This window comes from Macaca nemestrina, chromosome 6 (genome assembly GCF_043159975.1).
Source record: "Macaca nemestrina isolate mMacNem1 chromosome 6, mMacNem.hap1, whole genome shotgun sequence".
Taxonomy (NCBI): Eukaryota; Metazoa; Chordata; class Mammalia; order Primates; family Cercopithecidae; genus Macaca; species Macaca nemestrina.
The window spans coordinates 102,407,048-102,433,337 of record NC_092130.1 but is presented as its reverse complement, the minus strand read 5'-3'; positions in this window follow the sequence as shown (position 1 = coordinate 102,433,337).

Genomic DNA, 26,290 nt, shown 5'->3' with positions numbered 1-26,290 from the left:
GAGAAGAGCCAGGGACAGGCTTAATGTTGGTTTGATTCACCAGCTGCATGAGTAATGGAAATGCTGGTCATTTGTATTACAAGGCACAGAGGAAAGAACATGAGTGTGAAGGTCCCAAGGATGGGGCTTGGAATCTGATGAGGGGTCACAATTTGTCAGCACAAATTAATTTGCCTCTCCAACATCTCAACTCCCTCATCTGTAAAGTGGGGTGCTAATTCCTACGTCACAGAGTCAAACTGAATGAAATAGCTGACATACAAGTAACTAGAGCTCTCTCTGCTGAGGACAGAAAAGCTCTGAATAAATTTGAATCCCCTTCCCCCTTCTCTCCCTTTGGCACTGAATCAGTGGTCATAGACGTGGGTTCTAGTCCTGCCCTGCTGTGTGACATTGGCCACCTCTCTTCACATCTCTGGACCTCAGGTCCTGTCTCTGAGCAAACTTACAAGCTAAAACTATGATCTAAACTGGGTTGGGAGGGGGTGGTGTGGGCACGGGGAGATCCACGAGCCAGGGCAGGAAGACAGAAATGTGAGAGCATAAGAGCAGCCACCATGAGCAAACCCCCTCCAGGGCCCCAATCTCCAGGGACAAGACCAGCTCCAGCACTCCCGGAAAACACTCCTTCTGGCCTAATCACAAGCATTAATTACTTCAATGTAGAAACTGCCGTCTTAGTAGGATGTCCATCTGTCTCTGCCTCTGCATCAGCTCCTGTCAACAGCATCTCTCCTCCCCAGGCATCCTTTGCTTTCACAATTTTTCTACCCTCCATGCTATTTCTACCCTCTATGCTATTTCTGTTCCAAAATCACCCCTTCCTAGCTGGGTGCAGTGGCTGATGCCTATAATCCCAGCACTTCGGGAGGCCGAGGTGGGTGGATCACCTGAGGTCAGGAGTTCAAGACCAGCCTGACCAATATGGTGAAACCCTGTCTTTACTAAAAATACTAAAATTAGTCGGGCGTGGTGGTATGCGCCTGTCGTCCCAGCTACTCAGGAGGCTGAGACAGGAGAATTGCTTGAACCCAGGAGGTGGAGGTTGCAGTGAGCCAAGATCACAGCACTGATTGCACTCCAGCCTGGGCAACAGAGCGAGACTCCATCTCAAAAACAAAAACAAAAAGAAAAAACAAAAAAAAAACCCTTCCTCTTCTCCAGTGCCCATCCTGCCCCACCCCATACTTAGGCCACTTCTCAAGACACTGCTGGAAAGACTGAGTCCAGTGAAACACTTAGTGCTAAGATGGCAATGATGATGACACCCCCAGGGCATGCCATACTCCCCGCGGAGCTGCCCCTAGTGCTGCTGTCAAACACAGGTGTGGTCATGGACTGTCTTCCTGTTTGCAGCTCTCTCAGCAAATCAGAAAGGCTGAAGCCCTTGGAACTCCAGGAGGCCTCCCTGTTCTTGCCCCACCCCCCAGTCATGATAAATTCATTTACATAGTAATAAGGGGAGGTGATGGATTTACTTTCTTCAGTGACATCCTCCGTGACTGACCATGCCTGCTCCATCAACTCACAGGGTTCTGTGGCCTTGCTCATCACAGGACTGCACCTTCATCTGAGTACTTCTTGCTTTGTTCCTAAGTGGAAGTGCCAAGAAGTTGGGGTTGGGGTCAGGAGAGGAAAGGGGAATGGCCCACAGTCATTACAGATCCCCGGTGGTGAATGATGGCCACAGCCCTGGGACAGACGAAGCTCCCATCCTAAATAATGGGTAATGGGGCTGAAATGCACTGACACCCCGAATCTTAGACATTGCCCATCCTGAGCTCAGAGGATGTTTCCAGCCAGGAGATATTTAATTATACATGCAGTTTGCAGGTTCCAAGGGGGCTGAAACCCCAGGCTGTCCAAACTGCGAAGAGGCCTAAAGATCAATTAGTCCAAACTTCTCATTTGCACTGGAGGGAACTGAGTCTCAGGGAAGTGGAATGACTTGCGCAACCCTGCACAGAGGTAAAACAGAACAAAGACCAGAACCAGGCTCTGGGACCAGTGCTCATTCCTCCAGACCAGGCTCCCCAAACCAGGCTAACCTCCTTGGCCAAGGCAAGGAAAACAAGCACTGGCCTTTAGGCTCATGAGATTGGGGAGAGGACCTGAAGAAAACCAAGACTAAAGGAGAATCTTACACGTGAGTTCTTTCTCTGTCTTCTTTTGGTTATTTTGTTTTCAAGGGAACTTTTCTTTTGGAAAATTATGAAATTATTTGGGGCTACAAGATCAGTGTGTTCTCATGATCTGGTGAGAATAATTGCCTAGAGGTAGAGAAGATGGGTTAGTGAAGGGTGGGGGTGGGGGGCAGGAGGAGGAGGAAGAGGAGAAGGAAGAAGAAGAAGGGCTTTTGTACTTCATACGTGCCACACACTTTATAGCCACCAATTCATTTGATGCTCGGAATTCCTTGAAGTAGATACTATTAGCATCTCCATTTTACAGATGAGGACACTGAGGCACAGAGAAATAAAAGCAGCTTGACCAAGTCACACAACTAGGTAGGTATGATTGTAAATGAAAATTAGGCAGACTGCTCAGCATATCAGAGGATACTTCTAATTCCTTAAACTCATTTCAAAGAGCTTCCATTTGTCTACACCTTCAGGAAAAAGAACCTTCTAGAATTACTTTTATTCCAGAAAGTAAAACATCAACGTCAATTTTGGAATCTGTTTAAGGCCATAAATTTTCCAATGACTGTCCTCAAACTAGCCACCAGGTAAAAGAATTTCACAAAGGCAACTGCTCAGAAAGTGTCTCAGAAACATGATCCCCCTGCTCACCACATACACACCCCACAGAGAGGACCCTTGCCCTTCAGCCTTTACTTCAGTGAGATAAGGTCTCTTTTTGAGCCCCTAAACTTCTACTTAGTGTTTTCTGCATTGTTTCTTTTTGTTTGGTTTGGTTTTTTTTGTTTTGTTTTGTTTTGTTTTGTTTTGTTTTGTTTGAGACAGAGTCTCGCTCTATCTCCCAGGCTGGAGTGCAGTGGCACAATCTTGGTTCACTGCAACCTCTGCCTCCCAGTTTCAAGAGATTCTCCAGTCTCAGCCTCCTGAGTAGCTGAGATTACAGGTGTGCACTGCCACAGCTGGCTAATTTTTTGTATTTTTAGTAGAGACGGGGTTTCACCATATTTCCCAGGCTGATCTCAAACTCCTAACCTCAGGCAATCCGCCCACTTTGGCCTCCCCAAAGTGCTGGGATTACAGGCATGAGCCACTGTGCCCAGCCAGAATTGTTTCTTGAATGTTCATGGAGGACAATAAATCTGTGTTAAAAATGAGTAAGTCCAGAAAGTCCACGGAAAGAAATGTGTTTCCTTTGCTTTTTTTTTTTTTTTTTAATTTACCCTCTACAAAGTAGGTGATGGGTACTCAGTCTCTTCTAAAGAGCTGGCAAGTTTACCGCTTAAAAACTGAAGACCAGTGAGGAATCCCCACTTTAACCCTATAGTGGACCTCATACTGCAGTATTAAGTAAAATACTTCTTACTTCTTAATGATTATTCCAATAAATATGCCAATGTTTTCAGATGGTCTTTAAAGAAAGCCCTGGCCATTCCCAGTGTCTGTCCTGCACTCCCCGCCAGCACCATGCACAGCAGTCACTTGTTCTTCTGTCAGAGGGAAACTGGTACAATAAGAGCCTTGTTTCTGATAAGAATATCTGTCACTGACAAAGAAAAGGCAATGTGTTTTTTATTGAGCTGACCCCCCCACACACAATAAGCAATACACAAAAGTTCATTAATCATAAGCCATCCTCTGTCTCAAGCGCACACACACATTTGCATTTTCAAAAGCTCCATTCTACCCGTTTGAAAAAGCTACATCCTGGTTTTTCTGAGCTAGTGAGGAAATAACTGCACCCAAAGGTACCGCCATCATTAACTCTCAGGGCACAAGACATATATTTAAATAGCACAGGCTCCTGAGCTTCATGGGGAAGGATGTTCACAGGGAGAGGTGGCACTATCCTTATTTCTCACCACTGTAAAAACAAATGTCAGCTAGGAAGAGTGACGGCAACATCTGCTTCGTGGAGAAGATCCTGCTTTTTGTGCTTTTGTGACATGGCATGAATACCACCTACACGGAGTTTTGCTGAATTTTGGGACTGGGCACAAATGAAAGAAAATATCCTATTTAGAATAACTCATTCTCCCTGGAAATATGTATTTACTTTTCAGACGAAAACAACTCATCGAAGCCACTTCTTCAGATGTGCTTTGTGTGCACCACACACAGACAATTCTTGTGTTTGTATTTGACATGATGCAATATCTTATAAGGATTATTTGTTTTAAAAGAACAATGAGGGCGGGCCTGTTCGCCCCTGTGCCAGAGGTGTGCAATGTGTTCTGAAAGGCTGGAGGACATGCTATGTGTCTTTGTCACACTTAGGATTTGGAAAATGGGAAATGTGAGGAGCGTGAGGAATCCTACCTGGTGAGCCCTGGCCTAAAATGAAGTCTAAAGTCTTCTACATCACTCATTCTGGTTTGTTGTTGTGTGTATTGTTTGAGACAGTCTCACTCCTGTTGCCCAGGTTGGAATGCAGTGGTGCAATCTTAGCTCACTGCAGCCTCCAGCAATCTTGCCCCCTCAACTCAAGTAGTTGGGACTACATGCATGCACCACCATGCATGGCTAATTTTGTGTGTTTTTTGTAAAGACAGGGTTTTTGCCATGTTGGCCAGCCTGGTCTGGCTCAAGCAATCCACCTACTTTGGCCTCCTAAAGTACTGGAATTACACGCATGAGCCACCACACTTGGCACAACACATTCTTAATATCGCCCTTTTATCCCTTAAATCTTACAATTTCTATATTGTGTAATGCAATTATCAATAAAATGGCATGTTCCACAGTTGTTAATGGCCCACACTGCAAAGTGGGTGTGTACCTGTTCTGTTCAGCCACACCATATGATATGGTTTGGCTGTGTCCCCACGAAAATCTCATTGATGAGATTTGAATTCCCACATGTTGTGGGAGGGACCCAGTGGGAGGTAATTGAATCATGGGGGCACGCCTTTTCTTTTCTGTGTTGTTCTTATTATAGTGAATACGTCTGACAAGATCTGATGGTTTTAAAAAGGGGAGTTTCCCTGCACAAGGCCTCTCTTTGCCTCCTGCCATCCACGGAGGATGTGACTTGCTCCTCCTTGCCTTCTGCCATGATTGTGAGGCCTCTCCAGTCACATGGAACTGTAAGTCCATTAAACCTCTCTCTTTTGTAAATTGCCCAGTCTTGCGTATGTCTTTATCAGCAGTGTGAAAACAGACTAATACAGTAAATTGGCACAAATAGAGTGGGCCATTACTGAAAAGATATCTGAAAATATGGGAGTGACTTTGGAACTGGGTAACAGGCAGAGGTGGGAACAGTTTGGAGGGCTCAGAAGAAGACAGGAAAACGTGGGAAAGTTTGGAACGCCCTAGAGACTTGTTGAATGGCTTTGATCAAAATGCTGATAATGATATGGACAATGAAATCCAGGCTGAGGTGATCTCAGATGGAGATGAGGAACTTGTTGGGAACTGGAACAAAAGTGACATTTGTTGTGTTTTAGCAAAGAGAGAATGGCAGCATTTTGTCCCTGCCCTAGAGTTTTGTGGAACTTTGAACTTAAGAGAGATGATTTAGAGTATCTGGCAGAAGAAATTTCTAAGCAGCAAAGCATTCAAAATGTGACTTGGTGCTGTTAAAGGCATTCAGTTTTAAAAGGGAAACAGAGCATAAAAGTTGGGAAAATTTGCAACCTGACAATGCAATAGAAAAGAAAAGCCCATTTTCTGAGGAGAAATTCAAACCAGATACAGAAATCTGCATAAGTAATGAGGAGCAGAATATTAATCACCAAGACAATGGGGAAAATGTCTCCAGGGCATGTCAGAGACCTTTGCAGCAGCCCCTCCCATCACAGGCCTGGAGTTTAGGAGGAAAAAATGGTTTCAGGGGCCAGGCCCAGGGTCTGTCTGCTGTGTGCAACTTAGGGACTTGGTGCCCTGCATCCCAGCCACTCCAGTGTTGCTGAAAGGGGCCAACATAGAGCTTGGGCCATGGCTTCAGAGGGTGCAAGTCTCAAGCCCTGGCAGCTGCCACGTGGTGTTGAGCCTACAAGTGCACAGAAGTCAAGCATTGGGGTTTGGGAACCTCCGCCTAGATTTCAGAAGATATATAGAAATGCCTGGATGACAAGGCAGAAGTTTGCTGCAGGGGCAGAGCCCTCATGGAGAACCTCTGCTAGGACAGTGTGGAAGGGAAATGTGGGGTCAGAGCCCCCACAGAGAGTCCCTACTGGGACACTGCCTAGTGGAGCTGTGAGAAGAGGGCCACCATCTTCCAGACCCCAGAATGGTAGATCCACTGACAGCTTGTACCATGTGCCTGGAAAAGCCACAGACACTCAACACCAGCCCAGCCTGTGAAAGTAGCCAGGAGGGAGGTTATACCCTGCAAAGCCACAGGGCAGAGCTGCCCAATGCTGTGGGAGCCCACCTCTTGTATCAGCCTGACCTGGATGTGAGACATGGAGTCAAAGAAGATCATTTTGGAGCTTTAAGATTTGATTGCCCTGCTGGATTTCGGACTTGCATGGGCCTATAGCCCCTTTGTTTTGGCCACTTTCTCCCATTTGGAATGGTTGTATTTACCCAATGCCTGTACCCACACTGTATCTAGAAAGTAACTAACTTGCTTTTAATTTTACAGGCTCATAGGTGAAAGGGACTTGCCTTGTCTTGTATGAGACTTTGGACTATGGACTTTTGAGTTAATGCAAAAATGTGTTAAGACTTTAGGGGACTGTTGGGAAGGCATCATTGGTTTTGAAATGTGAGGACATTTGGGAGGGGTGAGGGGTGGAATGATATGGTTTGGTTGTGTCCCCACCTAAATCTCATCTTAAATTCCCACATGTTGTGGGAGGGACTCCATGCTGTTCTTCTCATGCAGGTCTTTCCTGTGCTGTTCACATGACATAAATCTCACAAGATCTGATGGTTTTGAAAAGGGGAATTTCCCTGCATGAGCTCTCTTTGCCTGCTGCTATCCATGTAAGATGTGACTTGCTCCTCCTTGCCTTCTGTCATGATTGCGAGGCCTCCCCAGGCACATGGAACTGTAAGTCCATTAAATCTCTTTCTTTTGTAAATTGCCCAGTCTCTGTATGTCTTTATCAGCATGTGAAAATGGGCTAATATGCCATGGTTGCTGATAGCCTTCCCAGCTATAATGGTGAAATAATGGGACAACCATAAAGGAAGCCCAAGCCCAGGCCCCTCTCCAGTTCACCTTTCTTTGTTCCTTATGATGGTTACATTCCAGTAGCAATATAAACTTCTCCCTTTCAAGTTCTTATCACTCCATTCAAGTTAATTAGGAGGAAAACTTTAAGTCTCCTGAACCATTACCCTGCAGAAGTTTTGGTCCAAAATATATCAATTCTAGTTAACATTTGCCTGAGCAGTGTCCATTCCCCCACTGAGTTGTCAGTAATAAGCAGAGAGATCTGCTGAGGCACCAACATAGGGCCTGGCTTATAGTAGGTGCTCAAATAATACTTATGGAACTGAAGGACATCAGTTGTCCTCTAACGAGAACAATATCATGTTCTTTGCCTCAGACAAGCACTTAACTCTTTGTTCTCACTATTGGAAAAAGAGTCCCTACAGGGATGGGTTTGCCCAGAATGTCGAATAGAATGGCAGTTGAACATTCAGAAAACAGCTTGCTCTGTTAAGAATATGACACTCATTGAAATGGATGCATCTGTACATGGTTGTAAAACTGGGGCCACCTTGCTGTTCCTGATAATTGAGATGTGTGAAGGAATCAAGGAATCTCATCCTTAAAAACAACAGAACACAAAAATATATGGATGAGTTTAGCATAGGGATTAAGGGCATGGTCCGGATTTGAATTAATCGCTGTGGGACCTGAGGACAAGTTCCTGAACCTTGCTAAATCTCAGGTTCATCTACAAAATGCAAATAATAGAATTACCTCATGAGGTTGTTGGCAGGATTATGTGAGATCACATGCTAACAAATAGTAAGTGTAACCTATTAATTACAGTGATCTTGATGGAATAAAATAATCCAAGGGACAAGATAAAAATTAGCTCAGAAAAGAACTGATTCAGGTTGGAAGGAATGAGGGCCTCAACCAATATCAGCTTTCACCCACAGTTTCTCCTCCTGCCAAGATAGAGGTTCTTTACTTGGGATCTACAGAGCCTTCTGGCTCCCTAAAACTGGACACAAACTTTTGTGCATATGTACATTCTTCTAAGAAAGGAGTCCATAGTTTTCATAAGATTCTCAGAGGAGTCTGGCACCCCCCAAAATTAGAAATCCCAGCCCTGGGCTATATTAGACTCTTACCACCAATCTTGTTTTCTCATCTAAATGTACACAAATCTCCCTTTCTTCTCCTTCTTTTGGTTCAGCTGACATATGGTGGGCTTTTCAAAAGAACTTTGCTAAGATTCTAAGGAGAAATTAGAAAGGGAAATAAAGCACACACAAAGGCTAGGTGAACATCAAAGTACAGCACACACTAGTGATTCTAAGATTCCGCGACAGCATAGCCACACATTGGCTGGGCCTGCTGCAGGTGCGTAAGCCCAGATTTTTTCCCTTTCTTTTGTCCCTTGGAAGACTTGCTGCTTTCTTTTATTTAAAAGTTGAATTCATTTACAGACTGTCCTATCTTCTTAGACTTCTTAATATAGATTCAGACCATTGCTTGTCTCTTAAAACAAGCCCTAAATGAGAGTTTACTAAAAACCAAGAGAGGCTGAAAATTATTCAGTCTCTTGGGGAGTAGGTGATTGGGAAGAGATGCAGAGGTAATCAGAAAGAAAGAGAAAATGGGGAGAATCAGAAAAAGAGAGAAAAAAATCAAGATTTAGCCTTATATTATCAATAAAAGGGTTTGTTTTGATAAGCAAGCATGCCATTACTAGTCATTAAGACCTTAATGTTGTTAATACATTTCAAAGGTTTCACTGAATAATAGATTCTTTTCCTGGTGGGGAGGAGTCAGAGGTAGGTAAGGGATACAGATCCCGGTAGGGAAGTGTTAGATCCCTGAATATGCTCTCCTTTGCCTCCCTTATCCTTAACTTTGAATAGGCGAGGGCCTTCCAGAAAAGGGAGGCAGGGAGGGAAGCATGAAGAATAGGGACGTTTCTGAAAATCATTCACATCTTTTTCACAATCATTTGCTGAGCTTTTGTATTGGGTGCTAGGCTCTGGATGAGGCCCTACAATGTAACAAAGTGAGTAAAACCGAGGTCATGTCTTCAAGAAGTTCTTAATCCAGGAGAAGATATAAATGATAAGCAAATATTATTCAAAATGATAAGCATATTATCTATTGTCATGAGAAGTCCAAAGAAAAATAAGGTTGGAGAAAACACACCTCATGTTAAAAACTAGATTGCCCTGCTTTAAAATTACCTTTAGGATCTGCCCTTTCCTGTCTACAACCACCCCATGTTCCTCCTGGATCCATAAGCCAAAGCTGACATGAAATGATATCCTGGAATCAAAGCATTTTATGGTAAAGTCCAGAGATGAGGTACTCTGAGCATTTTGAGTACCTCTTTTCTACTTCCAAGGAAATGAGGAAGAAGACAAGGGAAGTTCTTTTTCCCCATAGACTTTTCCCCAAAAGAATTACAGTTCTCCCTTGGAACTGTAATTTTGCCCTGTGCTTCTAGAATGCCATGTTCTGCAAAACTGAGTTTTACCAGTAACTACTTTGCCAGAATGTAAAGAAATCTCAGGCTGTGAGCTCCGTAAAGGTAGGCAAAGTATGGTCACACGGTCTGGTGCCTTAGACTACCTTGGCACCAATCAACTCAATAAACAAGCTTGAACCAGATGTTACTTCTATTTCCTAGTCCCACTTCTGCCACCAAGAAAGCCAAACACTTGTTGTGTGGACCCCAGTCTAATTCTAAACCAAAACCATTCTCTCCACTATCAGAGGAACCTTTCAGAGGGTCATTGAAAGATGGAAACCTTGCAGGAGGCAACAGGTGTGGGGAGGGAGAAAGAGAACAAGATAGACCAGCCCTGGGGGGCACCAGAGGGATAAAGGAGGGAGAAGAGGAAACAGCACTTGTATTGGCAGGAGGCCTGGCCTCTTACGTCTGAACTTCTTGGAACTCTCCCAACCCACAGCCCATCATGCCCAGCTTGTCTCTCTCCCTAGGCTCCAGGCCCACCTTTCAGACCAGGCCTGCCCAGGTGAAATCGCCAACCTGAACCAGGTTAGTCAGCATCTTAGTTGGTAGACAGATGTTTCCTCACTGGTGCGGCAGCAGAAGAGCTGTTGCTGGTCCAAAGTTAGGAACTGGAACCAAAGCTGAGCCCTCCAGCTAACATACACACACACACACACACACACACACACACACACACACACACACACACTCCTGTCCCTCTCTCTATATTCCTTATCTCTGGTATGGATCCATTATTCTTTTAGCTCTCCATACCTGACAGCAAGGGCTCACATCTCACCCTTCCTCATGAATAGTCCAACTACTGAGTAGTCCAACTCCTGGAAACTCAAGCCATCGTCCCTTCTTGCCTAGATTACTGCGTCTTCTCTAAGTACCCTCTCCCTGCTTTGAGCCTTGTCCTCTCTCACACCCTTTTCCAAATAGTTCACCATGGAGCTGCCACAAAAATAATATGAATCTGTTCATGCTTAAAATCATTCAGAGGCTTTCCAATGCCTAGGGAATAAAATTGGGATGCTTCTGATGTCATACAAGACACTGTCTAGGCCAGGTGCAGTGGCTCACGCCTGTAATCCCAGCACTTTGGGAAGCCGAGGCAGGTGGATCAATTGAGGTCACGAGTTCAAGACCAGCCTGACTAACATGGTGAAATCTGTCTCTACTAAAAATACAAAATTAGCTGGGAATGGTGGCACATACCTGTAATCCCAGCTACTTGGGAGGCTGAAGCAGGAGGATAGCTTGAACCCGTGAGGTGGAGGTTGCAGTGAGCTGAGATTGTGCTGTTGCACTCCAGCCTGGGCAACAAGAGCAAAACTCTAACTCAGGAAAAAAAAAAAAAAAAGAGAGAGAGAGACACTTTCTAGTCCGCCCATCTCTCTAGCCTCTCAACGACTTCCTTCTACCACTATGCATGTGCTGCGCTCCACCATGCTGAACTTCTTGCTGTCTCCCAAAATGAAATAGTTTTACCATTTAAAAACAAAATAGTATTTACTGAAATGATTTGAGGGTTGAAGCTTGCGAAAAGCTTGGGAAAAGGCAGGAACCATGGACACTTGGGAAGAAATAGAGAGTATAGCAAAAATGTTCTGATAGGAACAGTCCAGTAGGCCTGCCACCTTGCAATGAATTTCCTCCCAGGCTTCTGTCCAGCCTGGGATCAAGAGCAAAGTTTCAGCAAAAAGCATCTGAGTAGTATACCGCAGCTTGGTACCATGGTTGTACTGAGGTCAGCTAAAGGAGAATGTGATTCTTTCAACTCCCTAGTAGGAGGAAGCGACCCCTACATTACCTCCTGCCAATAATACAACTATGGAGGACAGGTACAGGAAGAGGTAATTCCCCAAAGGAAGTTGGTGTGATATAAGGAAGGGGGTAAACTGGGAAGGGTTGGAGGTGGGAGGATGAAGAGAGGTTGGTTCGTGGGTATAAGCATACAGTTACACAGAAGGAAAAATTCTAATGTTCCATAGCAGAGTAACATAACTATAGTTAGCAATAATGTATTGTATATTTTAAAATAGCTATACAAGAGGTCTTGAAATGCCCCCCCCCCCCACATAGGTATGATAAATGTTCAAGGTGATAGAAGGCCCAAATACCCAGATTTGATCATTATACTCTCTATGCATTTAACAAAATATCACATGTACCCCATAAATATGTGCAAATATTGTATATAAATAATACAAATTTAAAAAATAAAAGCACCATGTTAACATAAAAAAGGAAGAGGGTGCAGATGCTGGTCATCTGAAAAGTAATAATCATGTATGTCATGACCCCATTTTTCTCCATACTTGAAATACTGCAACTCCCCTTACTCTTACCTGCTACCACCATCCCATTCTGCCTGATGCATGCTTATTTGTCCATGAAAGGTTAGCTCTGACATTACCTCCTCTAGGAAGTCTTCTCTGACCTTCGTAGGCTGTGTTAGGGAACTCCTCACCTGCATATCTTTATCCTGTCTCTTACCATATGAATTAAAATTGTTTCTTTGTCCATTTCCACAATCATGTGTTAATATGGCCCCTTGTAACAAGGGGTCCTAACCACCAAGTGTAATGCTGGGAAAAAAAATGTAGATGAACTTCAAAGCTCAGTTAAAAATAGTGACCTGCCAAAAATGATTTTTTGGACTGCTTACCACACCATTTTTAATAATGGAAATTGAGGTTTCTCTGGAAACCCCTTATGTATTCTTGCATAATTTATGTGTCTTTATGCTGTTTCATGATTTGCATACTGCATTGCTAAGGTGATTCTAAACCCAATTCCCCTGTATCCCAGCCTCACCTCTGGTTCCTCGTTGATGTAATTCAACACCATGTCATAACTGTTCTCCCAGAGCTGAAGCAAGTCAGTTCATTGAAAGCTTGGTTGGGATTCTTAATCTGTAGGAATTTTCTATTGTTTGTCTTCTTATTGGCAAAGGATCTTAGTTTAATCTGTGGAAAGATAGAAACCCATTAAAATACTTCTACAGCCATGTTGTGTGCTTTTGAGAATGATTCACTCATTTTTAAACCATGTTCCTTCCTAAATCAGTGTGGCGTTTCTCCAGATCGATTTCTTTAGAGAATATTGCAAATTTATTACAAAAGTGGCTGCTAAGTGAATCATTAATGAGCTTAATAAAGTCATTTAAGAGAGAATTAATCTATAGTGAATGGGCTTTGTCAGACACAGAGCCATTTTTAGGAGAATAATGCTTGTTAGATGGGAAACAAAGGACAATATTAATGTAGCAGTAGCGGTAATGGTAGCTGTCTCAAAGATGGCATCATAGGAACTGCTGCTATTTTCATCCCCAGAGCCTGCCTCTGCAGATCAAAATGACATTGTAAGCTCATGCTTTGAAGTCACTACCTGCACTCCAAACACTTAGCAATTATAAATAAAATATTTTAAGAATGAATTTAAAAGAAAGTTTTAAAAAAAGTAAACCACATGCCCGTACATACATAAAGAAAAATAAATATCTATGTGCTAGAAACAGACCAGAAATATAACACAGTAGTTACTAAAGCTGTGAGCTTGTGGGCTCTGGAGACACACACAGATAGGCAAGATAACTCCTCTGCAGTATTGGGAGTAAAGGGGCCCTAGATGGTTGGAGCCTGGATCCAGGCTTATTGCTTGAACCTAAATGGGGTGGGGAACTTCTGCCCTAAAAAAGGTGCAGCTGTTACCTAAGGTTAGGACTTACATAAATGTGCATCTAGAAAAGTAGAAACAAGCAGGTATAACCAAGACTTGGGCCAAGCTCCCTCCTGACTCAGTGACTAAATCTGTAATATCTGAATACCATCGCAAGATAAAAGTTCAGAGCCACCAACATAAAACCAGGTTGTGAACTGGGGCCCTGTGGCCAAGCAGGGAGGGAAAGGTATAACAAGAAGAGAGAAAGTGTATACGATGTCACTCAAAATGTACATCACACAAGTTAAAATTCTAAAACAATTAAAGAAAGCTAACATTAAGAAAAGGAGCCAATGAAATCAATATTTGGGATACATTCATTTCAGATGAAGTAGAAATACAGGCATACCTCGTTTTATTACATTGCTCTTTGCAGACACTTCGTTTTTCACAAATTGAAGATTTGTAGCAATCCTGCATCAAGCAAGTCTATCATGCCAGTTTTCCAACAGCATGTGCTAACTTTATATCTCTGAGTCATAGTTTGAAAATTCTCACAATATTTCAAACTTTTTCATTATTATTAGTCTGTTATGATGATCTTGATCAGTGATCTTTGACATTACTATTGTAATTGTTTTCGAGTGCCACAAATCACACCCATATACAACAACAAATTTAGTCGGTAAATGTTGTATATGTTCTGACTGCTCCACCAACCAGCCATTTTCCCATCTCTCTCCTCCTCAGGCCTCCCTATTCCTTGACACACAACAATATTGAAATTAGGCCAATTAATAACTCTATAAAAGCCTCTAAGTGTTCAAGTGAAAGGAAAAGTCCTGCAACTCTCAAGTTAAATCAAAAGCTATAAATGATTAAGCTTAGTGAGGAAGGTATGTTGAAAATTGAAACAGACTGAAAGCTAGGCCAAATGGTTAATCAAATTGTGAATGCAAAGAAAAAGTTATTGAAGAAAATTAGAAGTGCTACTCCATTAACACACAAATGATATGAAGACAAAACAGCCTTATTGCTAATATAGAAAAAGTCTGAGTGTCTGGATAGAAAATCAACCCAGCCACAATATTCACTTAAGTCATTCTATGAAGGCTGAGAAGTGAGGAACTGCACAAGAAAAGTTTGAAACCAGCAGAAGTTGGTTCATGAGGTTTAAGAAAAGAAGCCATCTCCATAATATAGAGGTGTAAAGTGACGCAGCAAGTGCTGATATAGAAGTTGCAACAAGTTACCCAGAAGATCTAGCTAAGATCATTGATGAAGGTGACTACACTGAGCAACAGATTTTCAGTGGAGATGAAACAGCCTTCTATTGGAAGAAGATGCCATCTAGGACTTTCCTAGCTGGAGAGGAGAAGTCAATGCCTGGCTTCAAAGCTTCAAAGGACAAGCTGACTTCCTTGTTAGGCACTAACGCAAATGGTGTCTTTAAGTTGAAACCAATGCTTATCTGCCATTTGAAAATCCTAGACCCCTTATGAATTATGCTGAATGTACTCTGCCTGTGCTCTGTAAGTGAAACAACAAAGCCTGGGAAACAGCACATCTGTTTATAGTGTGGTTTACTGAATATGTTAAGCCCACAGTTGAGACCTACTTCTCAGAAAAAAAAAAGACTTATTTCAAAATATTAGGGCTCATTGTCAATGTACTTAGTCATCCAAGAGCTCTGATGGAGATGAACAAGGAGATTAATGTTGTTTTCATGCCTACTAACACAATATCTATTCTGCAACCCATGAATTAAGGAGTAGTTTCAACTTTCAAGTCTTAACTATTTAAGAAACACATTTTATGAAGCTATAGCTATCATAGATAGTGATTCCTCTCATAGATGTGAGCAAAGTAAATTGAAAATCTTCTAAAAAAGATTCACTATTCCAGATACCAGTGAGAACATTTGTGATTCATGGGAGGAGGTCAAAATATCAACATTAACAAGATATTGGAATACGTTGATTCCAACCCTCATGGATGACTTTGAGGGGTTCAGGACTTCAGTGGAGGAAGTAACTGCAGATGTGGTGGAAATAGCAAAACAACTAGAATTAGAAGTGGAGCCTGAAAATGTGACTGAATTGCTACAATCTCATGATCAAACTTGAAAGAATGAGGAGTTGCTTCTTCTTACAGATGATCAAAGAAAGTGGTTTCTTGAGATGGAATCTACTACACCTGGTGAAGATGCTGTGAACATTGTTGAAATGACAGCAAAGGATTTAGAGTATTACATAAATTTAGTTGATAAAGCAGTGGGAAAGTTTGAGAGAATTGACTCCAAGTTTGAAAGAAGTTCTACTGTGAGTAAAATGCTATCAAATAGCATCATATGCTACAGAAAAATCTTCTGTGAGTTAACTGATGCTGCAAATTTCATTGTTGTCTTACTTTAAGAAATGGCCACAGACATCCCAATCTTCAGCAACCAACACCCTGATCAGTCAGCCACCATCAACATCAAAGCAAGACCCTCTACCAGCAAAAAGATTACAACTTACTGAAGGCTCAGATGATTGTTAGCATGTTTAGCAATGAAGTATTTTTTAATTAAGAGACATACAATTTTAGACATAATGCTATTGCATACTTAGACTATAGAACAGTATAAACATAACTTCTATATGCACTGGGAAACCAAAAAATTTGTGTGACTAACTTTATTGTGATATTTGCTTTATTGCATTGTACTGAAAATGAACCCACAATGTCTCTGAGATATGCCTGTAATAGCAGAATCTGAAAGTGAAATTACAATAGGGATTGTAGCCTGGGCAACATAGCAAAACCCCATCTCTACTAAAAGTACAAAAAATTAGCCAGGTGTGGTGACATATACCTGTAGTCCCAGCTACTCAGGAGGCTGAGGTGGGAGAATTCCCTGAGCCAGAGAAGTGGAGGCTGCAGTGAGCCAAGATTGCATCACTGCACACCGACCTGGGCAACTGGAATAAGACCCTGTCTCAGAAAAATAAAAATAAAATAAAATAGGGATTGTTAGAACCATCAAGGAGAAAAAGAAAGGAGGAATATTCGTAGAAATGAATAGTAAATTGTGAAAGAAAACAAGTAAAAAATGAAACAAGAGCAGGCTGATATGAAAAGGACAAGTTGGAAATTCTGGTAATAAAAACCACAGTATTTGAGTGAAAAACTCAATAAACAGGATTAACTCTGTCTTGGATATAACAAGACAGAGAATTAATACATTAGAAAGTTATATAGAGGAGCTTACCCAGAATGCAGCAATAAAGAGTTAAGGAAGGGGGAAAAAACAGGAAATAGCAATTAAGAGATGTGGAAGACATATTGAAAAGATCTAATATATGTCTAATAGGAGTTCAAGAATAAAATAGAGGAAAATGTCTGTGAATCAATAGTCAAAGAGATACTATGAACTTTTCAGATGGAAGAAAATGATATATGTTCTCAGAAGAAAAGTTTACATACACCAAGTGCCAAAAAGAATACACAGTAATGAACCTATAACAGGAAACATTTTTCAGTGAAACTACTGAACATTGGAGGTAGAGAGAAAATCTTGAAAGCTTCCAAAGCAAAAAGACAGCTAACCTGCAAGGAAAAGACAGTTAGACTCTCATCTGCAATAGGTGCCAGAAAACAGCAGAAGAATCTTTTCACAGCCAATTATCAACCAAGACTTCTATACCCAGGTAAACTATCATTCACAGCAGAGTAAAATAAATCATTTTCAAGCAAAAAGACTAAGTGTGTTATCACTCACATGCTAAGTCCTAAAATTGAGAAATCATTGATAAATATGATTAACCATTTACTTTAAGTAACTAATGTGTGTTTTTAAAAGACAAATCTAAAAACCTAGATAGTAATACTATGGGAGTGGTATTCAATGAATAGAAAATGCATGGTAAGTTCCTTAACCCTTTCAGGAATATAGAGAGAGTTAATCACTCTAGATTTTGTTAGAAATTTTACAATAAATATACACGAAAATTTAGAGGTAATCTCAGAAAATAAAAACTATAAAATAGAAGCCAGAGTCTTATAATGAACAGTCTTGAAAAATCTGTAGGCTAGGACTTGAGTTGTGGAGGTAACGGTTCACTGAAGGCTGCCCATGGCCTGAAAAAATAAAATTTCTCAATATTTTTTTCTTTGCTACTAAAGAAGAACTTAAGCGCTAAAGAATCAAATGCCATGAAATTGAATTCAGATACAAATTTAAGTTTTTGCTTTTTAGTAACTAAAGGATTTAAAAGAGAAATTTAACATGGCCTCAACTCTTAAGTTCCTATTGATTATCAGATACAACATTATGTAAAAAACAACTTTTTTCTTACTTAACCGTTGATGAGAAGGTGCCACCTGATTTCCAAAATCTTAACATTTTAAATCAACAAAATACATTAACTTACTTGACTTTGAGCCAAGTAAAATGGTTCTCAAGCGCCTTGGACTCTTCCAAGGAAGCATATTAAGATGCAGATCCTGGGGACACTCTAAGAGACTCGGATTCTGAAGATTGGAAAAGGCTAGGGATTTGCATTTTTAACAGATAGTTCTGACACAGATGATGGGAAGACTGCAAATATCTGAAATGTTGACTTAGTAAAATCAAAATAATAGTAAAATTAGCCAGGCAGCCCTGAGGGAATCTTAACAGCAAACATAAAAATTGAGCCACCCATTGTGAAAGACATCCAGGTTGGAACTATGACAATTCTAATTAATGAGTTAAATACTTGTTGAATACTAATCTAGAAATCAAAAGACCTGGTTTCTGTTCCAGTTCGGCTGGTAATTAGCTTTGAGACTTCGGGAGAAGTGGGGGGATTATTTTTCCTCTCTGGGCCCAAGTTTCCTCATCTATAAAATACAGTTAAATTATTCTCTGCCAGCTTTAATGTTCTTTGGCTCTATGAGTTCACATAATGGGATTGTGGGTCAGTAATTAATCTAATCTTTATAGGTTCTTCGAAAGAGGCCCCCCGCCTTATTTCCCCAGGAGATGGCAGTGGGAAAGTACAGCATAGAGAAACCACCATTATGATTTCTGCTTGGAGACAGCATAATGCTGCAGAGAGGCAGGTTCTGAGTGAGACACCAAATTGACCCTCAGTATCTGATCTCCACCTTTCCCGGTTACAAAACTTGTTCTTTAAAAGCTTACCAAATGAATACAGCAAAGGATGGGTAAAGAAAACGCAGTCGATCTCTTCTAAATGCAAATTACCTTGGCAATTATGCAAGCAATTTAAAATAACGAGTTGCAAGCAAGAACAACAACAAAGATTTGATTCCCAAGTTAGAAACTTTCAATGCAGCTGAAAGCTACATCCTGGGAGATGCAGGCCCCCAGAGCTGTATGGATGGTGGTAACAGAGACATGTAATGAAACAAACTTCCGAGAAAAACTAGACTTACCTAGTTCTTCTAAGAAAAAAAGAGTTTTTTCTTTAAAAGCGGTCTTTTGTGAGGCTTGGATTCCTCCAGCAATGAATGTAGAGCCAAGCTGTGAACCCAAAGACTGGAGCCCTACACACCTCCCCAGCTTTTACTGTAGAAATCTCTATTTGTTCTGGAATCTCTTTTATCAACACTTCAGTTACTCCTACAGTGTGAACTCCAAACAGTCCTGCTTAAGAAACTATCTGCAAATACCAGAATGGCTAATCCTAAAAATAAGGTGTTAATTGGTCTCTTGGTGATTCCAACCTCAAACACAATAAACTAGTATCCCTTTTTAACCGTGGGGGTTTTGCCCTACTGCTAGTCTGAAGTACTGGGTCTTTCTTACCTGAATTTGGCTCTTTCTTTTTCTGCTGCTTTTCAGCTTATGTTTTAGGTAAAAATAAAGGAAAAAGAAACTAGTAAGAAATACAGTGCATCTTTCTCTCTCTTCATCTGACAGTAATTATAGGGTGTTAAACCCAAAGTAAACCAGGTCATACTGTGTCTTCAGGAGGAGCCAAATTAGGAGGGAAGCTTGCCATTCCTGAAGTCTTCCTTATGGACATAGGAATCCAACAATTAAAAAAATTTTTTTTCTTTTTAGAGACGGAATCTATGTCACCTAAGCTGGACTCAAACTCCTAGGCTCAAGGGATCCTCCCTCAGCCTCCCAGGTAGCTGGGACAACAGGTAAGCAGTACACTGGGCTTCTCAGGAATTCACTTTTTTTTTTTTTTTTTTAAGACAGAGTTTCACTCTCGTCACCCAGGCTGGAGTGCAGTGGCATTATCTCGGCTCACTGCAACCTCCGCCTCCCTGGTTCAAGCAATTCCCCTGCCTCAGCCTCCCAAGTAGCTGGGATTACAGGCGCACGCCACCATACCCAGCTAAATTTTTTGTATTTTTAGTAGAGACAGGGTTTCAACATGTTGGCCAGACTGATCTCGAACTCCTGACCTCAGTCAATTTGCCCACCTCCACCTCCCAAAGTGCTGGGATTACAGGCTTGAGCCACCGTGCCCAGCCAGGAATCCACTACTAAACAATAAGCACCTGTTAGTGCCTCTGGCCCAAATGCCCAGTTAACTGTGGCCCAGTTTCCCTGGGCGTTGACTGAGTGGTTAGCTGGGGCAGAGAGCCAATCAACAAATTAGGGGCATTGATCCTTTTTATTATCTTTGTTTTTATCTGTCACTTCTGACCTGCAACAACATCCCATTGTCAGCTCAGATTCTGGAGCATTTAAACCTTTTGCCTCCCACTGAGAAAGCGTTTTCCTAATAAGGAAGTAGTGTGACTGCAGAACGGTAATACAGTAGGAGGGATCTCCCCCGGTACCCATCACTCAGGGACAGACTGGCTCTGGGTTCTACTCCTAACTTCTCTCATCATTTGTACTACTATCCACAACCATCATTTCAGAGAAATTTCTCTGCTTCGGTATATACAGGAATTTGACCTGGGATTTGTGTGAAATATTTATATTGTTTTTCATTTGGGTAGATGGCACCAGAACAATGCAGTTCTCAATTTCCTTGTGCTGTTCTCCTTTACTTGCAAGCAGGACAGGAGCGGAGAATTAGAGGAAAGGATTTCACTGAGTGGTGACAGTCTTTCCTCCAAACTTTCCATGGCAAACACAGTGTTGATATGTACTTGTGAGACCCTCCTAGGGCTGCATGTACTTCCTGATGGGCCTGGCTGCCAAGCTGCCTCTTGTGGGACTGGCCTGGAGCCTCTAGAGCAAGGGTCAGGAGACAGGATACAGGGTTTATGTTGCTGTCCGAACTGGGAGCACAGATTGAGCTGCCCTACACTGGGAACTGAAGGCTCAGACATTACTTCACATCTCAGCAGAATGATGCAATGATCGCTCTGCTGCAAGTTCTGCTAAACAGCCCAATGTTTGTTTCTCCATCCTCAGTAACATTCTTGTCACTGAGCCAATGGCCTCATCAAAGGAACTAAGCAAGGATCCTATAATAGCCTTTTTTCAGTTATTGGTAATAACAGTAATAATTATGGGCTCCCTATAACAAGCCCTGTGCAAAAGCCATAAAAGGGAAAAATGGCCCTGTTTTTCCAGCATCCCATCTTCCTAAAGATTAAGTTTTTCTATATCAACCATTCAACCATTCACTGAGCAGTCTTCATGAACATGGCAATATGCTGGGTGTTGGGTTTGCTGGTGGATGAGTTCAACTCATCCCTGCTCTCAAGGAACTTACAAGACACCATAGAGGGCAGATGGATACGAAAAAACTAGATTGTCCTAAGTGCCACTGGGGAGACCCAGAGCCAGATGGAAGGCAAGTCCATTTCTGTTTTTGTTTGTGTGTGTGTGTGTGTGTGTGTGTGTGTGTGTGGTTTTTTTTGGGGTTTTTTTTTTTTTTTTGAGACAGAGTCTCACTCTGTCACCCATGCTGGAGTGCAGTGGCACGTTCTCAGCTCACTGCAGCCTCTGCCTCCCGGGTTCAAGCAGTTCTCATGCCTCAACCTCCTGAGTAGCTGGGATTACAGGCACGCGCCACCTCATCCAGCTAATTTTTGTATTTTTAGTAGAGATGGGGTTTTCCCACATTGGCTAGGCTGGTCTCAAACTCCTGACCTCAAGCAATCCACCTGCCTAGGTCTCCAAAAGTGCTGGAATTACTGGTGTGAGCCACCGCACCCAGCCAAAGGCAAGTCCATTTCTAGCTGAGGAGGGGCAATCAGGAGTTGGGCTGTGTTGAGTTATCCTTGTGCATATCTTGTACTCAGGGCTTATTTATCTCTATTAGAACCCAATGAGCTGGTGGTGTAAACATCGTCTCTTCTCTATATCAGAATGTAACGGAATAAGTTTTTTATCTAAAACCTCACTTGGCGTAGTCTTTATGTTATTTCCACTGTGATAGATGAAAGAAAAAAGAGCAGTTTAGAATGACATCTACTAATAAACCTCACTGGTCATTCAAGATCTAGTTTCACTTGAAATCTGAAGAGGATTTCTGCCAGAGAATCAAGGCCTGTGGTTATCTTCATTTCTTTACCATAACTCCCCTGCATCCTTCTATCAGCAATGTACTCTCAACACACCCCCAGTTTCCTCTTCCCACTGCCTAAAACCTCATCTCCCAAAGACGTATCCTGACAACTCTGCCCAAGAGGCCCTTCCGACCTCTCACCCGTCCTTTCTCTATAAGAGCAGCCTACCTGTTTCATTCACAAAATATATCACCATTTGTAACTTTTTTTTTTGACACAGAGTCTTGCTCTGTTCCCCAGGCTGGAGTGCAATGCCACGATCTCGGCTCACTGCAACCTCTGCCTCCCAGGTTCAAGCGATTCTCCTGAGTAGCTGGGATTACAGGTGCCCGCCACAATGCCCAGCTAATTTTTATATTTTTAATAGAGACAGGGTTTCACCATGTTGGCCAGGCTGGTCTTGAAGTCCTGACCTCGGGTAATCCTCCCACCTTGGCCTTCCAAAGAACTGGGATTACAGGCATGAGCCACAGTGCCTGGCTGTAATGTTTATTTTCTTATCAGCAATCTTCCAGAACACACTGTAAGCTCCTTTAGGATGGAGGTTCTTTCTGTCACAATGCCCAGCATATAGCAGATGTGAAAAAATTCTTGCATGAATAAATTAGTAAATAAATAAGCAGTAGCACTATGACTTTAGGAAAGTCCTCACAGCGCTCTAGACCATGGTTGCCACATCAGTCAAATAAAAGAACTCAAAACAAGGATCCAGACTGACTATACTATGATTCCAGGACTTGGTAAAATCAGCAATAGTGCTTCACCAGAAAATGTGGAGCGTCTCTGACCTCAAGGCAGTTTTCCTAGTAGAAAGACATAATAGGTAATGGATGGAAGGATGTTCGGTATTATTATCCCACTTTATAAAAAATGAAGATGCCTAAATACATTTTGTGTCTGTCAAGAAGCCAGGAAACTTAAAAAGAGGCTCCTCCACACATGCAAGTAGATTGATTCAACCTGTGTCAGCAGCCAGGGGCCCTGGAGTCAGCCCCTCCACTGGAGGACACTAGCAAGAAGATATTTGCAAAATACTTTTTCTGATGGAGTCAAGAGAACCTCTGGTCTAACCCATGAGCTTGCATTAGTGCCTCAGCTCAGCCTAACTCCAGCACCATCTTATAGATCCTGAAAGTGGGTGGTCTGGAGATTCGCTTCTAAACTGCCTCAGATTCAAGCAAACTCCACATTCGTTTGAAAGACAGAGGCCAGAGGGACTGGCTAGATCAGGGAGGTTGGTAAACACAGTGCCTTTTTTTTTTTTTTTTTTTCTTTTATCAACAGGAAATACAAGCTCTGGTTCTGGATGAAAGGGAAAAAAATCATTGAAAGTAATTTATATCTGAAGCTGTTTAGTGGTGTCATCCTAATTTACAACAGAACCAGTTTCAAATTAAAAAAAAAAAAAAGCAGGCTTTTTCTGTTTCCTGTTAGCAAAGAACATGGGTTATTAAAAAAAAAATCCACTGGATTTTCCCAAGTGTTGATAAGGTTTGGAATCCTGCAGTTCTCATGAGAAGAATTCAAACCTCCTAATTAAAAGTTTTGTTCTCACAGTCAAATCTTGAGCCTGTGCCGTTTGGCTCCACTTCTCTATGGTTAATTCATTTTGATCTTCCTCCAAAAGATAAATTGACAGTGTGGGACAAACGTTATCAGAAGTTTATTAATGATTATGATTTCTGGTTTTGAAAGGAGAAGTATTTTGCTGTAACATACTTCACCTCATACGGAACCCAGGGCATACCCGGCTATGAGTGAATACACGTTGAATGGAATCTTCCCTGGATTAGTGACAATTGTTCATCTCTAGGGCTAGCCAGGTAGGGAGAAATGGTTTATTGAATAGATTGTGTTTGGGCTCAGGTTGAATATAGTGACAGGAAACTGAAAATAGTCCTGACATTGGATGACTTGATATTTTTCATAATTTTAAACAGATAATTCAGATGCTGGTGTTTTGGAACGCTGCCCAAAGATCTGCTCTCCATATAAGCAAACTATAAAATGCAAACTAGGGCTATGATGAACCACCTACCTCTTTCCCTGAGGCAGACTTCATACTTCCTGAACCAGAATACTTGTCTGACCACAATATTTAATATTTGGAATTGGGACTCTCCCAGAAATCTGGGACATATGGTGAGGACCTGAAGCCTGTAGTCAAATTGGAGTTTTCTTAAATATTTGGTTAAAATTTGAATATTTTCAAGTCCAGTCCGCTTATAACTTAGTGTACTAAGTTGTACTCAAAAAAGATGTACAAAAAAAAATGGACGTACTCAAAATTTACATACCTAATACAGTGGTGGAGTTAGCTAGGTAACCTCCTTTTGTTAGCAAAAATGAGAGTCTGACTTCTGAGATCTTCAGAGACTATTTGGAAATTTCTGGAAGGGAAATGTCATGGTTGCCCTTTCTGCTACCAAGACTGTCAGTAGTTACACAAAATTATACTATTAAAAGTCCCCAGATGGGGAGTGGCTCATGCCTGCAATCCTAACACTTTGGGAGGCTGCAGTGGGAGAATCATTTGAGCCCAGGAATTCAAGACGAGCCTGGGCAACATAGGGAGACCTCATCTCCACAAAAAATTTAAAAATTAGCCAAGCATGGTGGTGCACACCTGTGGTCCTAGCTACTCAGAAGACTGAGATGACAGGATTGCTTGAGCTCGGAGGTTGAGGCTGCAGTAAGTCATGATTGTACTGAGGCACTTCAGCCTGGGTGACAAAGCAAGACCCTGTCTCCAAAAATAAAAATAAAATAAAATAAAATAAAGTTCCCTTTTACCTATATTAAATAGTACATCTGTGTTTGGAAAGCTTTGGGTAGAGGACACAGGTAGGAAGGCCATTCTTGTGCCCAGGTGGCAGCAGCCATTGAGGGTCTGAGGGAAGTCCAAACTGAAGGTTAGCCCAGGACCATTCTCCTCAGAGACTAGAAGGCCTCTCCATCTTAGGACTGAGGCTACCTGAAACAATGAGGAAAGGTGATGCTGAATGGAATACGTGTTAATCAAGAGAAAGGCCTTTCCTGTAGTTTATGCCTCTCTTCATTACTCTCCAGCAGGTTCTGCTGGTGCCTGAAGCCTCTTCCAGTGTTTACATCCTTTTTGGCCATTTCTAGTAGTGTCTTTACAGAAAACAGGGTGGGGGAAGACATAAGAGGCGAAACTCAAATAGCCTACTTTTCCCAACCTTTACAACTAAAATATTTTTCTAAACAGAAAATTGGAAAGCTGTGGCAAATGATCATACCTGATAGTTCTGTTCCCTTTGCCCATGCGTGACTGAAACTGAGCCAGAAGGATTGAATTTTCTTACTCCATTTTACCTTTTTATATATATATTTTTAAATCATATTTTGAGTGCACACAGGAACTTTTTTTTTAACCAAAGAGTAGCACCCTGTTATAGATATTCTCCAGTGACCCAACTCCCATGCCCTAGCTTTTCTATAAAAGGAGCCTGGCGTTATAGGAAAGACAGGGTAGCCCTCCAGACCAGGACGTCATGGAGAGGTCAGCCCACCCAAAGAAGAGGTAGCGCATGCAGGGCGTGGAGAGGGAAGTTCACGGGTGATGGGTGATGGGAGACACTGCCCTACACCACTAAATCCCTGCAGCCTCCTCCCCCTTATCCCTGGAAAGTAAGAGGAGCTCACTTGTCAGACTCCTCCCAGCCCAGAGTTGAAACAAGCTCTCCTCCACTCCATACTGCATAAGCCACAATGCTCCAAGCCTCCTCAAATTCATCCATGAAGCTCTGTGGGGCCTGCAGGCAGGCCCATTCCAAAAAAGACCTGAATATTTTATTGACAGTGGAACCCTAATTAGGTGGTTTCTGTAGTTGCTGATTTCTCCAGCACTTGAAGGCAGAAGGCAGCATTTTTGTCCCCTTCTAATTTGCCCTCTCTACCCCTCACACCCCAAAGCCAGGGCTGCTGGCACTCCTGCTGAGAAGAATAGATGGGGAAGAAATATTTCCGGGATTAGTCTCATAAATCTTTCACTGGCTTCCCTGGAAATTCTCTACCCTTGAGCAAGGAGGGGGGTGTGGGTTGAGGGGGGAGCCTTAGATCACTCCTGACTCATTAGCGTGTTTCCACAATGTGCCAGCTGGATCATCTAAAAATTATTCAGCTGCCCAGGAGGAAAGCCTTTTTGCCAAACTACAGGTTTATTCGAAGAACTTAATGCAATCCTCAGCCCCGGCATCCAACCACAAAGCCCAGCAAGCTCTTCAGAGAGCCATTTCCTGACCCCAGAGGCAGTCAGTGACCCCCTGGAGTGGATTTTTACATAGAGATGCTGTCCTTACCTGCAAAGCTTTCTAAAGAAGGGATTTGGGAAAGATAATCTACTGTGTTGTTGGCTTTGTGCATGTC